Consider the following 15,570-nt stretch of genomic DNA (forward strand, 5'->3'; position numbering starts at 1 on the left):
TTGTTCTCTCTTTGGAATTGAATAGCTTTATCTTATATCTAATTGCCATTATTTGACATTTTGACTTTATCGGTTTGTGAGTTTGTCGTTTTGTGTATTGTGAATTTTGTATGTTGTGAATGTTTTATATCTTTAATGTTTTGTGTAATATTGATTGGCTCTTGTGACTCTTGTCTGTTGAGTGGGGGGTGGATAGGGGCCATGCGGCCGTGGGGTTGGATATTTGAATTGGGGAAGTGGACAGGTAGGGTAGTAAAGGCATAAAAGTGGATAGACAGAGGCAGTAAAGGCATAAAAGTAATTGACCAATACATTATAAAAGTCAAAAAATTAAATTATCTTAGGCAATGTCATGCAATGATTTCAAAATATGAAAACTCGTAAAAGGAAATTGTAAACTTTATGTATTTGCGTATTTTTTTTTATTGTTGTCGTCGTCAATATATGAATTTATCTTTTTATTAGTGTAGGGGCATTGTTTACAGCCCAAGCCCAATATGTATGGGATTGTGGGATAATGAGCCCAGCACAATAAATTTGTAGAGTGTGGATTAAAGAACTAGGCCTAAGTGAATATAATAACAGCTAGGACGGGTTTGAAGATAATCATGCCAGAACAAGGTACGTTAAGACTGGGCGAAAGTATTGCCGAGGAGGCAAATGTTTGTTCAAATCAATGAAACTGATTAAAATTGTAGTTCTCGTAGCTACATTGTTCTTTTTCTCTCTTTCTTCGATCCCCCTTTTCCCGTAGAGGAGTTTCTTCATTATATAGTCCCTCTTAGGCAATCCTTACCCTACACTTGTCAATAATTTGGGTTGCTACTCGAGTATTTGTCTCATCAGACATCTCCTCTGGCCCCTCTGTGAGTTGCGGCGACCAAGGAAACACTGTTCAGGGGTCTTCTCCACATAAATGCGGCCAGAAAAGTAGTTGCAATGTATTTAATGTGGTGGCAGTAGCTTTTCCTTAGATATTTTCGAGTCCCCTTCGTTCTTAAGTGTCTCCGAGGTATGCTTCCATCACTGGAGCTTCTATGGAGGTCATTCTTACAACTGGAATTCAGGCTTGAGGCATATCAACCATAGCCGAGGAGGGGTTGCTCCTCGGACCACCATTTATTTATTTCTTACTCGTGAGACTTTAAACTAGAATTTCTCCACTCTATTTGTCTCTCCTCGGACGTGTTAGCCCATTTGGATAAGGCCCAAGGCCCAATATATGAATTTTTGGCTCCTTAACCCTACAATAGCCCCTCAAAACTCTGGTTTTTCCCTTTCATCCAAGGAGAAAAAGAGGGGTTTTGATCTTAAAGAGATAAGTTCATTTATTTCTCCGTCTTACATGTGCGAGAGCACCATTTTCCGTGCTTCATAACTGCTTCTGACGTTTCGTGGTCCGTGAATTGTCATTTATGGCTTCAGGCGGCGCCTTGTTCCCCCAGATCCAACGTTAGGGTGTAGATCGAACGACCAAGCTTTTCTTCTAGAATTTTGAGCGGGATAATTCCCACTTTCTTTTCTCCCTCTATATAAAGCCTTGAGGGGACTCATTTCTTCTTTACTTCGCGAATTTTCAGAAACTCCAGAGAACCCTAGCGCTTCCGACTCACAAAGCACTTTAACTTCTTAAGCCTTCACAACTCTCTCTCTTTAAGAAAATTCTAAGGGGTCCTTTCCAAAGGATTAGGGTTGGCACACTTACTTTCGTAAGTTTCCGCCTTCCGAGACTCACTTTCCCTCCACGGCCCTTTCAGTTCTTGTTTCTTTGCTTATATATTTTAGTCGCCTTTTCTAGAGTTGTCCAAATGGGTAGATTCGAGAGTTTGGTAGACTCTCCTGCCAAAATAGAGGCTTTTAAACGGAGATTCCATATTCCTCAAGATGTCAGTCTATGGTATTGTTCTCCGAAGCAAATCACTACACATAGAGAGGTAGGGGAGGTCATCATTCCCATAATAGCCTTCTTAGAAGGAGGGATGATCCTTCCTATGGGTAGGATAACCCGGGACTACCTCATTAATCATAGGATGTGTCCCCATCAGTGTGTGCCCAATATGTTTAGGGTCTTAGGCTGCGTTGATGCTCTCAACGAGCATCTCAGATTAGGTCTCACTTGGCACGACGTGGTCTATATGTACGAGTGCCACTTCTAAGCTGATGATGGGTTTTACCTCAAGTCCGGGTCTCCCATTGTTAGGCTTATTCCGTGCCTCCCCAAATCCAACAAAGGGATGAAAGATGACTACCTCATTGCTTCGGGGGCATGACACGACGGTCTCCATTGCTTGACCCAAGAGAGAGAGCTAGGTAGGGTCCCTTAGAGTTAGGTCCCTTGGTAAAAGACTTAGATTGTTAACCCTGCCCATGTCATTTATTTTACTTCTCTATGATAACGTCCTCCAATTGTCTGATCGTGTTTGATTTCCCGGTTATTTTTGCAGATAGGAGGCAAGTCGCTCATCGGCTCAGTCTTACTAGTGTTGCGGCCCTCAATTATTTGCTCCTGTTAGAGATCTTTGTCAGTGAGGACTGACAGCTGCGGACCGTCCATCTGATCCTCGTTTTTGTCCCAATTTCGAAGATCTTCCAAGAAGTCGGCCACGCCATCCGAGCTGGTGATCCTCGGATAAACCGCATTGACGTGTCAAAGTCGAATTTATTGGCTCCACACGACCTCCCCCCGGTCATATTACTAGCCCATCAAGTCCCTCCTCCGCTCATAGTTCTGCTTTAACAAGTTCCTCTCGAAGTCGCAGCTGCATTGGAAGAAGGAGTAGCCTCCTCGCGATTGTCATTGGACGAGGAGATAGACTAGTTTCGCTTTGAGGGGGAAGGAGTACCAGAGAGACTTGTTGAGCTCTCGGATTCCGAAACTGAGTTTGACAAGCTATGTTCTATTCATCCTTCAAAGCCAGCCGTTACCTGAATTGACTCGAGCTCCGAGGGAAAGGAAGGGATGGAACAACAAAAGAAAAGGCATAGCTTAAAGGGTTTGATGGCAAAGAGGAATAAGGGAGCCGTTCAGCTAGAAGCTCCCAAGGCCCAAGTTCCTACCAATCTCTCTCTTTCTCCTTCTTCTCCCCCTGCTAACCTCGGATAGCCACTGATCATGATCCGAAGAAGAAGAGACCAGTACAGGAGCTGGAAGAGGGGAAGGTGCCCCCTCAGAGGGGTACCAAGCAGCAAAAAACAAAAGACCTCAAGGATAAGAGGTCTAAGTCTATAGACAGTAGGGATGACACTGAGGTGTGCTGACAGCAACGTTTATGGGCTGCTGTGATGGAGTTAGATAGGGCCCTTATCCCCTATGATTCCACAATAAGGGAATCCAGTAGGGGGCATGCCACCCATCTAGCTTAAGCCTTGGAGCAGCCTCTCCTCCTTCTAAGGGACATAGAGGCCCTCAAGCGAACAAGGCAGCTAGACCTATTCATGTCTCTAAAAAGAGACCTTGCTGTGGTAAGTGAACTCCTTGCAATACCTTGATTCATTTATGCATATGTATTTCATGTACATTGTTTAACCATTTTGCCACTTCATGTAGGTTACTCAGCAGGTCTACGTGGTCGAAGAGTGGGTTTGAAGTGCCTATCACAAGCTTGAGGCTGAGTCCCATTCTCGACACAAGGTTGAGAAAGCACTTGGGATCGAGAAGGAGGACAAGACACGGTTGGCCGAGAAGCTTAAAGAGTCAGAACATGAGCGTTCTAGCGCTCTGGTAGGGCTGAAGAATTCTCAAACTCAGGCCGAGGACCAGCGAAAGCTGCTGTGCACAATGGAGATCAACTTGGCCACTCAGAAACAGCTAGTCTTGGACCTTAGGGCTGAGCTGTAGAGGGTCAGGGATGTAGCAAAGGAGGCAACCTAGGTGGCCAAGGAAAATACTGAAGTTGCAGTGACCGCGACCTATGAGGGTGGGGTGAAGGAGACAGAAAAAGGGCTGGTCGAGGAGGTGGCTGAAGTTTGTAGGGACTACTGCACTATGTCTTGGATAAAGGCGCTAAATAGTGCAGGGGTCCCTGCTGACTCTGACCTGAGAAAGGCTGAGAACGTGTACTTCCCTGAGCACATTTGAGAAGTTCCAGCCCATCTCCCTCCTACCACTGCTTTCCTTCTTCCACTCCCTGAGCAGGCCCTTGATGTCCAAGCCCTTACCGTGGGCACTAAGGCTCCCTTGGTGGAGGTTGGAAAGGGTAAGGAGGTCCTAACCTCGACTAAAGATGCCCTTTTTGAGGACAACATTCCTATCAGGGACATGGTCTCCTAAGCCAAGGTGGTAGAGTCCAAGTCTGATGCTGGGGATGCCAAGCTCAAGGCCACTGAGTCCAAGCAGAAGTAGCTATTGTATTTTATTTTATTTTATTACTATTATTATTTTTTTAGTCCATTTCTTCATATATATTTTCTTTTGCTTGTCATCATCATTTTTTGTTATGGGTCCCGTCACTGTATGTAATGACACTACTTTTGATTAATGAATGGAATTCTCTTTCAATTTCTTGTGTTTTTGCTTTTCATACTTTCAGGATTACTATTGTCTCAAACAAATTCATCTTAGGATCATTCTAGCTGTAGCAAATACTAGTAGCCATTTGTACTTGGATGAATAATTCAAGAATTTACACTTGGACAAGTAATAAAGTTACCAATCTGAGGATTTGGCCATGACTTAGTGAGAAACAAGTAGATAACACAGACTGTTTTATTACTTAGAAAAGATGTCATTGTGTGTTAACCTTCCCAAATCATCTGGTCCGAAAACTTCAGGCATGATTGAGTTTTAGTTTAAATACTTGTAAAAGTTGTCATTGTGTGTCAACCTTCCCACATTATCTGGTCCGAGGACTACAGGCATGATGGGGTTTTAGTTTAAACACTTGTAAAAGTTGTCATTGCATGTTAACCTTCCCACATCATCTAGTCGGAGGACTACAGGCACGATTGGGTTTTAGTTTAAACACTTGTAAAAGTTGTCATTTGGTGTTAACCTTCCCACATCATCTGGTCCGAGGACTATATGCATGATTGGGTTTTAGTTTAAACACTTGTAAAAGTTGTCATTATGTGTTAACCTTCCTACATCATCTGGTCCGAGGACTATAGGCACAATTGGGTTTTAGTTCAAACACGTGTAAAAGTTGTCATTGCGTGTTAACCTTCCCACATCATTTGGTCCGAGGACTACAAGCACGATTGGGTTTTAGTTTAAACACTTGTAAAAGTTGTCATTGTGTGTTAACCTTCCCACATCATTTGGTCCGAGGACTACAAGCACAATTGGGTTTTAGTTCAAACACTTGTAAAAGTTGTCATTGTGTGTTAACCTTCCCACATCGTTTGGTCCGAGAACTACAGGCACGATTGGGTTTTAGTTCAAACACTTGTAAAAGTTGTCATTGTATGTTAACCTTCCTACATCGTCTGGTTCGAGGACTATAGGCATGATGGGGTTTTAGTTTAAACACTTGTAAAAGTTGTCATTGCGTGTTAACTTTCCCACATCATCTGGTCCGAAGACTACATGCATGCTTGGGTTTTAGTTTAAACACTTGTAAAAGTTGTCATTGTGTGTTAAGCTTCCCATATCATCTAGTCCAAGGACTACAAGCATGATTGGGTTTTAGTTTAAACACTTGTAAAAGTTGTCATTTATGTTAACCTTCCCACATCATCTGGTCCAATGTCTACAGGCATGATTGTGTTTTAGTTTAAACACTTACAAAAGTTTGAATAATGAGAAACATAATGCCTTTAATAAATGGACATATTGACAGAAGAAACTTTCATTAATAATAATACATTTTAAGGTTGTTCACATTCCATGAGCGTGGTATTACATGTCCATCTAAATCTTCCAGGTAATACGCACCTATACCAGCCACTGAGGTGATACGATATGGTCCTTCCCAATTGAGTCCTAGCTTCCCCCACACTGGGTTTTTTGCTGTTCCCAGAACCTTTCTCAACATCAGACCCCCAAGCGCTAATGGTCTCAGCTTCACGTTGGCATCATAACTCTGCTTGAGTTTGTGTTGGTAGTATACCAATTGAACAATTGCATTTCCCTTCTTTCTTCAAACAAGTCCAAACCCCTTCCCAGCAATTTGTTGTTAGTGTTCAGATTGAAGGAGCTGGTCCTTAGCGTTGGGAAACCAACTTCCAAAGGGATAACAGCATCGACCCCATATGTCATTGAGAAGAGAGTCTCCCCTGTCGACCTGGGAGATGTGGTTTAGTATGTCCATAGGACATGTGGTAGTTCATCCACCCACTTACCCTTTGCTTCGTCTAACCTCTTCTTAAGTCCGTTTACAATGACCTTGTTAACAGCCTCTGCTTGCCCATTTCCCTGGGGATAAGCTGGGGTAGAATACCTATTTATGATTCCCAAGTTGCAACAGTACCTTCTGAAGGATTTGCTATCAAACTGAAGGTCGTTGTCTAAAATGAGGGTGTGAGGGACTCCAAACCGTGTGACAATATTTTTCCAAAAATTTTTTTTGGCATCCACATCTCTAATATTTGCCAGATGCTCAACTTTGACCCACTTAGTGAAATAATCTGTGCCAACCAGCAAATACCTCTTATTCCCTGCTACCTTGGGAAAAAGGCCCACAATGTCCAAGCCCTATTGAGCAAAAGGCCACGGGCTTGTCAGGGGGCTGATGACCCCTCCTGGCTAGTGTAAGTTTGGTGTAAACCTTCGGCATTGGTCACATTTCTTCACGTATTCCTAGGCCTCTTTTTGCATGTTCTACCACTAGTAGCATTGAGTGATGGCTTTGTGTGCCAAGGATCTGCCTCCAATGTGGCTATAGTAAATCCCTTCGTGTAACTCTTCAAGGAGCAATTCGGTTACTTCAGGGTGCATGCACAACAGGTATGGCCTAGAGAAAGATCGTTTGTACAATTTTTGATCCTCAGACAACCAGAATCGAAGGGCCTTTCTTCGTACTTTGTCAGCCTCTGACCTCTCCTTGGGCCAAGTATCCTCCTTTAAGAACCGTACTATGGGGTCCATCCAACTGGGCCCTACTCTAACTTGGTGGACGTGAACCGCCTCTTTATTCATTCCCGTGGGCCTACATAAGTCTTCCACCAGGATGACTCTGGGTAAGTTTTATGCCGAGGAGGTAGCAAGTGTGGCTAGGGAGTCGGCATAGGTGTTTCCACTTCTAAGGATATGTAATAGGTTAAAAGATTCAAAGCCTAACTGTAGGTGTCTAACCTGGCTCAAGTACCCTTGCATTCTTTCATCTTTCGCTTCAAATTCTCCTTTCACCTGGCTGACGACTTATCTGGAGTTCGAAAACATCTCTATTGTCTTTCCACCCATCTTTTGAACTATGGTCATTCCCATCAGCAGAGCCTTATATTCAGCCTCGTTATTCGTGGCCGAGAAGTCCAGCCTCAATAATTTCTCAATTGTGATTCTTTTTGGGGATATCAATACCAGTCCCACTTCGGAACCCTTCTGATTTGCCGCACCATCAACGTATACTTTCTAGGATAAGGGACCTTTTTGGGAGATTATGCCAATCGATGTTCCATCCATGTGTTGGGCTTCCACTTCTTCTTCAGATAGGGTTTCAGCAAACTCTGTAACTAGGTCTGCGAGGACCTGACCCTTAACGAAGGTCCGAGGCATGTACTTGATGTCAAAGGCCCCTAGGGCCGTAGCCTATTTAGCAATCTTCCCCGTGTAATCAACGTTCCGGAGTAGAGTTCTCAGAGAAGTTGAGTTAAGACAATAACCGTGTGTGCTTGAAAATAATTGGGGAGTTTGCGTGTAGTGTGTACCACTGCCAGAATGGCTTTCTCCAGTGGCAGATAGCGAATCTCGGCCTCATGTAGTGACCAGCTCATATAATAGAGTGGCCTCTGTGTGCCATTGTCAACTCGTATCAGGACTAGGCTTACTGCGTGAGGGGCCACAGCAATGTAGGCAAATAAGACTTCGTCAACTTCAGGGTTGGACATAATAAGGGATTGAAAGAGATAATCCTTAAGCTGTTGGAAGGCCAAGGAACACTCCTTGGTCCAATTGAACCCTTTCCACTTATTCAGCAATAGGAAGAAGGGTTGACACCTATCTGCTGACCGAGAAATAAATCGGTTCAGGGCGGCAGTCATTTCGGTCAGTTTCTGGACCTCCTTGGGATTCCAAGGAGGTTGTAGGCTGTTGATTGCTTTGATCTGGTCGGGATTGACTTCAATTCCCCTATGGGTTACCATGTAGCCCAAAAATTTGCCTAATCCAACACCAAATGAATACTTGGAAGCATTGAGGCGCAATTTGTGTTTCCTCAGAACTTCAAAAATGCTTCTGAGGTCTCTCAAGTGCTCAGACACCACCTTACTTTTTACTACCATGTCGTCTATATAGACCTCAATGTTCTTGCCCAACTGCGGTTCAAACATCCTAGTCATCATCCTTTGGTAGGTGGACCCTGTATTCTTCAAACTGTACATCATTACTTTATAGTAATAATTCCCTATGGGGGTGACAAAAGCTGTCTTCTCCTGATCACCTAGGGCTAGCGGTATTTGATGATATCCCTAAAATGCATCTAGGAAGTTCATTCGAGGGTGGCCTATGGTTTCATCCACCTGCTGATCTATCTTAGGCATGGGGAAGGAATCCTTTGGGCACACCTTGTTTAGATCCGTGAAGTTCACACACACTCGCTATTTCCCACTCTTCTTTTTTACTACTACGGTATTGGCTAACCACTCTGGGTAAAATACCTCATTGATAGCCCCTGCCTATTTTAATTTCATCATTTCATCTTTGACCGTGTCGGAGTGTTCCCTGGATTAGCACCAAGGAAGTTGCCTCTTTGGAATGGCAGATGGATTAACATTCAGATGATGGCAGATGAAGTTCGGATCCACCCCCGGGGCTTCATAAGTATTCCATGTGAAGATGTTAATGTTTTTTCTAAGGAACTTTGTCAGCTCTTCCTTCTCTAGAGGGGGCAGCTAAGCCCCAACTTGAAAGAATTTCTCCGAATCGCCATTGATGGCCACTCTCACCAGATCCTCACATTTAGCATTCTCGGCCATCCCTCTGACAGGCAACGCCCGATCCCTTAATTGCTATAAATCCCCTTTGGCATTGGCCAAGGACTCGGCCTCGGGCTGGTGCCGGATGGCAACCATTAAACACTGTCTAGCCATGGATTAATTTCCCAAAATCTCCTTGACCTGGCCCCCGGATGGGTATTTCACCTTCTGGTGTAGAGTAGAAAAGACAGCTCCTAGGGTATGAAGCCAGAGTCTAGCCACAATGGCTGTGTAAGGGCAAATAAGCGTCGACAACAATGAAGTTTACCTCCACTACTTCCGGTCTAGTCTACACAGGTAGTCTAATTTGGCCTTTGGGGACGACGATTTTCCCATCAAAACTCATCAGGGGCGAGCTGTAAGGTGTTAGGCCCTTGGGCTTCAAGTTCAGCCCCTTATACAGATCGGGGTACATTATCTTGGTGTCGCTTCCTTAGTTCACCATCACCCTTTTCACATCATATCCCTCAATCCTGAGGGTAACCACCAAAGCATCATCATGGGGTTGAATGATTCCGACTTTATCCTCGTCCGAGAAGCCTAAAACTGGTTGGATTTCCATCCTAGCCTTCTTTGGCCCTCGACTAACGTCCTTGGCGGATAGTCGAGCCACAGACATCACTTTGGAAGGGCATGACCCAGTTCTCCCTATAGCAGTGAAAATGACATTTATTGTTCCCAAATGGGGTCTTAAAGAATCATCTCTTCGGGATTCTAAGTTTGCCTGACCTCCTTGGCCACTGGAGTGGTGCAACAGTTGCTTTAGCTTTCCTTCACGGACGAGCTAGTCCTGGTGGTCCCACAGACTTCTACAATCTTCCATGGTGTGTCCATGGTTTGGGTGATATTGGCAATAGACGTTGCGATTGCGTCTTTTGGGGTTTGCCACCATTTTATTTGGTCATTCAAAGAATGGCTCACTCCTAATCTTCTCTAGAACTTGATGCACTGGCTCTCGGAACACAGCATTAACTGCCTGAAGACTAGCAGACTCTAACTGCCCGGTAAAATCCCTCATCGGCCAGTTGTTATTGTACCGGTCCGACCTGAAATTCCTCCTCTTTTGAGGGATAGCCTTCTCCTTCCCTTTTCCCTGCTGCTGGTTTTCCTCAACCTTTTTATATTTATCAATTCGGTCCATGAGCTGGCGTACACTGGTGACAGGTTTGCCAGTCAGAGATTTCCTCAAACCGTGGTCGGCTGGGAGGCCAAGCTTGAATGTACTAATGGTAACATCATCAAAGTCACCATCTATTTCGTTGAACATCTCTCAGTATCTATCTAAATATTCTTTCAGGGTCTCTCCCTATCGCATACTTAAGGATAGTAGGGAGGCCAAGGGCTGAGGAGGTCTACTGCAAGGGTGAGCCCCTTAAAGGAACTTGCAGAATCTGCCCTCAGGCTGTCAAACCATCTTATGGCAACAGGTCCCAAACTGGGTGGGAAAACCTTACACATCAAGGCTTTGTCTCTAGAATGGATAACCATTCTCTGGTTGAAGTTGCTCACATGCTTAACGGGGTCTGTTTTATCGTTGTACATGGTGAAAGTGGGCTGAGTGAATCGTCGAGGAAGCCTAACCTCCTCGATTTTGTGTGTAAAGGGTAGCTTGGAGATCTGGTCCAGGGCCCTGCTTATAGCATAATTTCCCACGCCTTTGTGGGGCAGGCTTCTGACCCTCTGTTCGTGGTGGCGTTCCTCTTCATAAGAGAAAGACTCACTGGGCAGGGTTCAGGATCTTCCCCTGTAACTAACGTCCCTCCCGTCATCAGAAGAAACATCGGAGTTAGAGGGAGTTCGCCTTCGTCGTGCATGGCCCAGCTCCCTCTTTAGTCGGTTGATTTCCAACTGCATGGCCTTGTTATTCTTTGCATGGGAGACATGGCTTCCTTTTCGCGGTTGGCTCCTGTCAGTATATGTGGTATGCACGCTTCCTTCACGATTGCCTCTCCGTTCAAGGTTGACAAAGGGGTCGCCACGCTTGGATCTGAAAGACTCTACTTGGTGTGGACCTAAACCTACCATCGTTCACCGCTGTACTCATTATTGCACAAGTTCTCCCCACAAACGGCGCCAATTGTAGGGGCACTGTTTACAGCCCAAGCCCAGTATGTATGGGATTGTGGGATAATGAGCCCAGCATAATAAATTTGTAGAGTGTGGATTAAAGAACTAGGCCTAAGTGAATATAATAACAGCTAGGACGGGTTTGAATGATAATCATGCCAGAACAAGGTACGTTAAGACTGGGCGAAAGTATTGTCGAGGAGGCAAATGTTTGTCCAAATCAATGAAACTGATTACAATTGTAGTTCTCATAGCTACAGTGTTCTTTTTCTCTCTTTCTTCGATCCCCCCTTCCCTTGGAGGGGTTTTTTTCATTATATAGTCCCTCTTAGGCAATCCTTACCCTACACTTGTCAATAATTTGGGTTACTACTTGAGTACTTGTCCCATAAGACATCTCCTCTAGCCCCTCTGTGAGTTGCGGTGACCAAGGAAACACTGTTCAGAGGTCTTCTCCACATAATTGCGGCCAGAAAAGCAGCTGCAATGTATTTAATGTGGTAGCAATAGCTTTTCCTTAGATATTTTCTAGTCCCCTTCGTTCTTGTGTGTCTTCGAGGTATGCTTCCATCACTGGAGCTTCTATGGAGGTCATTCTTACAGCGGGAATTTAGGCTTGAGGCGTATCAACCATAGCTGAGGAGGGGTTGCTCCTCGGACCCCCATTTATTTATTTCTTACTCGTGAGACTTTAAACTAGAATTTCTCCACTCTATTTGTCTCTCCTCGGACGTGTTAGCCCCTTTGGATAATGCCCAAGGCCCAATGTATGAATTTTTGGGCTCTTACCCCTACAATTAGATTGTGTAATTTATACTTCTTAAGGAACATCTTGAGAAAAATTCTTGGAGCCGCCACTGTGATACACAGTAAAATTTTATTTTTACAATGTCCAAATTCTTATAAGGTGAAAATTACTCATGTTGCTTAATTTTCAAATACGGTAATTGTTTTTTCACACTTGTTAATGTCACCATGTATACACAATGTTTATAATTTCAAATGTGATATCCATTTTTTTTTAATTGGTGTCCATATAAAATTTGAAATGAGTGATATGTAACGACAATATACAATAAAGAATACGAGAATCAATACCCTTGTATTCAATAATTTGAATATTAGAATACGGGCGTTGGTATTCACAAGAGTAAATGCTATGCACTCAGATGGAAATTTTTGTGCATATTCCTGTGTACCTTACAGAGAGAGAGAGAGAGAGAGAGAGAGAGAGAGAGATGTGTATACACCATCAACAATAAAATCACGTGGAGTTTGTGGATTATTTGTGAGAACTTTTTCAATTGTTGACTAAGCCTTTACACATCATTATTTACGGCTAAAAATTGAAAAAGAAAACATCATTATTATTATTTAAAAGGAAATCTATAATTATTTTTTTCTTTGATAAAAAAGAAAATCTATAATTAAAGTTATAACTATCCCAACTAGGGAATTACGAAAAGAAAAAAAAGTAAAAAGTAAAATTCGAAGTTATTAGTAAATCCCTAACTATCTTATTAGGAAATTACTTTACAGAAAGTTATACAAAATGCTTTTCAGAAAGTTATTCGAAGTATGATACAAGGTAAAATTGTTGCCAAAATGCTTTACAGAAAGTTATACAAAATGACTTTCTACAAAATGTTGAGCTGTTGTAAGTCATCCATATTGTAAAAACAGAAGCACTGATATCAATTAGTTATAATAACATACCTAAATTATCAATTCGTTGTAGGAAATGACCTTTATATAGCATTCCCATAAAAGACTGATTGTAGAATACGGGCTTTTAGAAAGATGTCAAAAATAAATGATAGGAACAAGGAGAACTAAAATGAAAAATAGAAACAAACAAGCAAAAGTAAACATAAAAAATTTACGTGATTCAACTTTTGGCTTACGTCCATGAATTGCAATAAGCAAAAATTTCACTAACAAAGTGGAGAATACAAAATGGGGTAAAGACATTATCTCAAAACCCAAACCCCAATATGCCCAAACTTATTCTCACACAAATATAGTACAAAGTTTACTCTCACAATACAAAGTTTGAGGTTGCTCCCAAAACAAATTAGAGAAGTTGAATATAAATTATTCTCATCTTCTTTGGCTTCTTTCACCTGCACCCCGAACATTTGTTGTATAACCTCTTACAATTCTTGAGTTTCTTCTTCTTCTTCTTCTTCTTCTTCAAAAAAAAAAAAAAAAAGTCTTTGTAAAGAAAATTACCTAAGCTGTAAAAGGATCTTAATCAAAGCAAGTTGGTAATTCTGTCGCTACCTATTTAAGTTAAGGTTCCCCTTTATAGTTGAGTCTCACCTGCTTCCTTGGCCTTATCATTTGAGCTTCTTTCATGTCATTTCCACGGAAGAAAATTTGCAGGAATTCTGGGACATCAAAAATAGAATACAAGACCAACAATTTGGGAATGAGGGAGTATGAATATAAGGCAAAATCTAACAAATATTCACTATAACTCAAATTCCACCAATCAATCTTTCAAACAAGTCAAATAATGAATTTCCCTTCAATCCATAAATAAGAATTACAAATTGCGACAAGCTCACTCCAACTCTCCAAATTGGAGAAATTCAAATTTGCTCTACATTGCTGAGACTTCTCTTAAGCCACAAATGCAACAAGTGCCAAATCAAAAATATGCCCAACCAAAAGAACAAAGTACAAATCATCTCAAGTTGCCTCCAAATATGCCAATACGCGCTAAATGCATTCAAGATTATGCCTAAAGCAAATTAGAGCCCAACCAAAAAAAAAAAAAAAAAAAAAACTACCCTTAAATAAATTTATTAGCTTTTTAAAAAAAAGTTATTCGCAACTAAAAAGTGTCCCAATTAAATTTATTTTTTTAAAATATTAGTTAGTTTTCTTTTCAAATAGTTTTGAAAATAAAGTAGGGGTATAATAGGAACATTAATAAACTAATAATTTGTATTTTTAGAAACAAGACAATATTTTGGAATATCCCAAAATGGAATAGAGGACAATTTTTTTTGGCTAAAATGTAAATTGCATTTGAGTCCTCTAACTTTACTTTCGATCAATTCAAAATTTATTCAATTCAGACCTTTCTTCAATTCTATTAAAAAATTTCCTTTAGGATGCAATTAACTAATTAAAAAAATGATTGAAAAAAAAAATTCTTAAATAAAAAATTTATATTAATTTTATAGATTTTTTTCATACAAGAAAAATATTTTTTGAATGGGTGTAATTTGCATTTTAATCTATTTCTTTTTTTAGTAATCTACTCTTGATAGACACTAATGGAGCAAATTCACTCCTCTCAATTGGAGTAATCTTTTGTTGCTTTGGATTGAGACGAGACACCAAAACGCTAAGAATATCCAGTACGTTGTTTGAAAAAAGAATTCTCCATAAACGAGAATTCCATCAAGCCATCATCTGATCCTCATGTCCAATCAGACATATATTCACACTGGCTTTAATAGGAGCAAGCATTTTCTGTTTCAATCGCTAATGAATCAATATGCAGGGAAATTTCTTCCATTGAAATGACGTGAAAGAAGCTCAAAAGATATGGCCAAGGAAACAGGTGAAACTCTATTATAAAGGGGAACCTTAGCTTAAATATGCAGAGATAGAGAGGAAAGGTTCACTAGTGGAGGCATCGGATGCGCTGCGCTTGAATTACCATCTTAGTTTGATTAAGATCCTTTTACAACCCAGGTAGTGTTCATTATTAAGAATTTAAAATTTTGTATCGAGAATCGTAACCATGACATTGTAGAGGTGTGGCTGTTGTATTCTTGTTTTTGGCCTTGTGGAGTTTTTCTTCAATAGTTTTTTTTTTTTTTTTTTTTTTTTTTTTTTTTTTTTTTTTTTGTTTTTATTAGTTTTGGACATAAGGTTTTGGCTTCCTAGCTCAAGAAGCTTTCTTGGTAAATTGATTATTGTTTTTTGGAGGTGGCCATAACTATTTTAAAGACAATGTTGAAGCTAAGATAATATTAAAAAGGAGGAAATTTTGTGAAAAAAGTGGTGGATACTGAAGAAACCATAAGTCCGAAATTAGTAAGCAGAAAAGAATTTTATGAAGGAAAAACTAATACTGTGTTTGAGCATGCATTTGCCATCTATTAGCATATTTGTAGTTTGCTCGGGATTATAAGCTTTTTTTTTTTTTTTTTTTTTGNAAAAATTTATAAGTTTACAAAACTACCCTTAAATAAATTTATTAGCTTTTTAAAAAAAAGTTATTCGCAACTAAAAAGTGTCCCAATTAAATTTATTTTTTTAAAATATTAGTTAGTTTTCTTTTCAAATAGTTTTGAAAATAAAGTAGGGGTATAATAGGAACATTAATAAACTAATAATTTGTATTTTTAGAAACAAGACAATATTTTGGAATATCCCAAAATGGAATAGAGGACAATTTTTTTTGGCTAAAAT

General features: G+C 40.9%; 1 long non-coding RNA gene across 1 annotated transcript; it reads right to left on the reverse strand.

The window, feature by feature from the left end:
* Positions 1-13,041: 13,041 nt before the first annotated feature.
* Positions 13,042-13,899, reverse strand: LOC136063377 (uncharacterized). Its single transcript, XR_010625054.1, has 2 exons — positions 13,459-13,899; positions 13,042-13,327 (listed from the first exon to the last, which is right to left on the reverse strand). It is a non-coding gene; the product is annotated as an uncharacterized LOC136063377 (long non-coding RNA).
* Between the last annotated feature and the right edge of the window lie 1,671 nt (positions 13,900-15,570).

Source organism: Quercus suber, unplaced genomic scaffold (genome assembly GCF_002906115.3).
Source record: "Quercus suber isolate HL8 unplaced genomic scaffold, Cork oak 2.0 scaffold_519, whole genome shotgun sequence".
NCBI classification, from domain to species: domain Eukaryota; kingdom Viridiplantae; phylum Streptophyta; class Magnoliopsida; order Fagales; family Fagaceae; genus Quercus; species Quercus suber.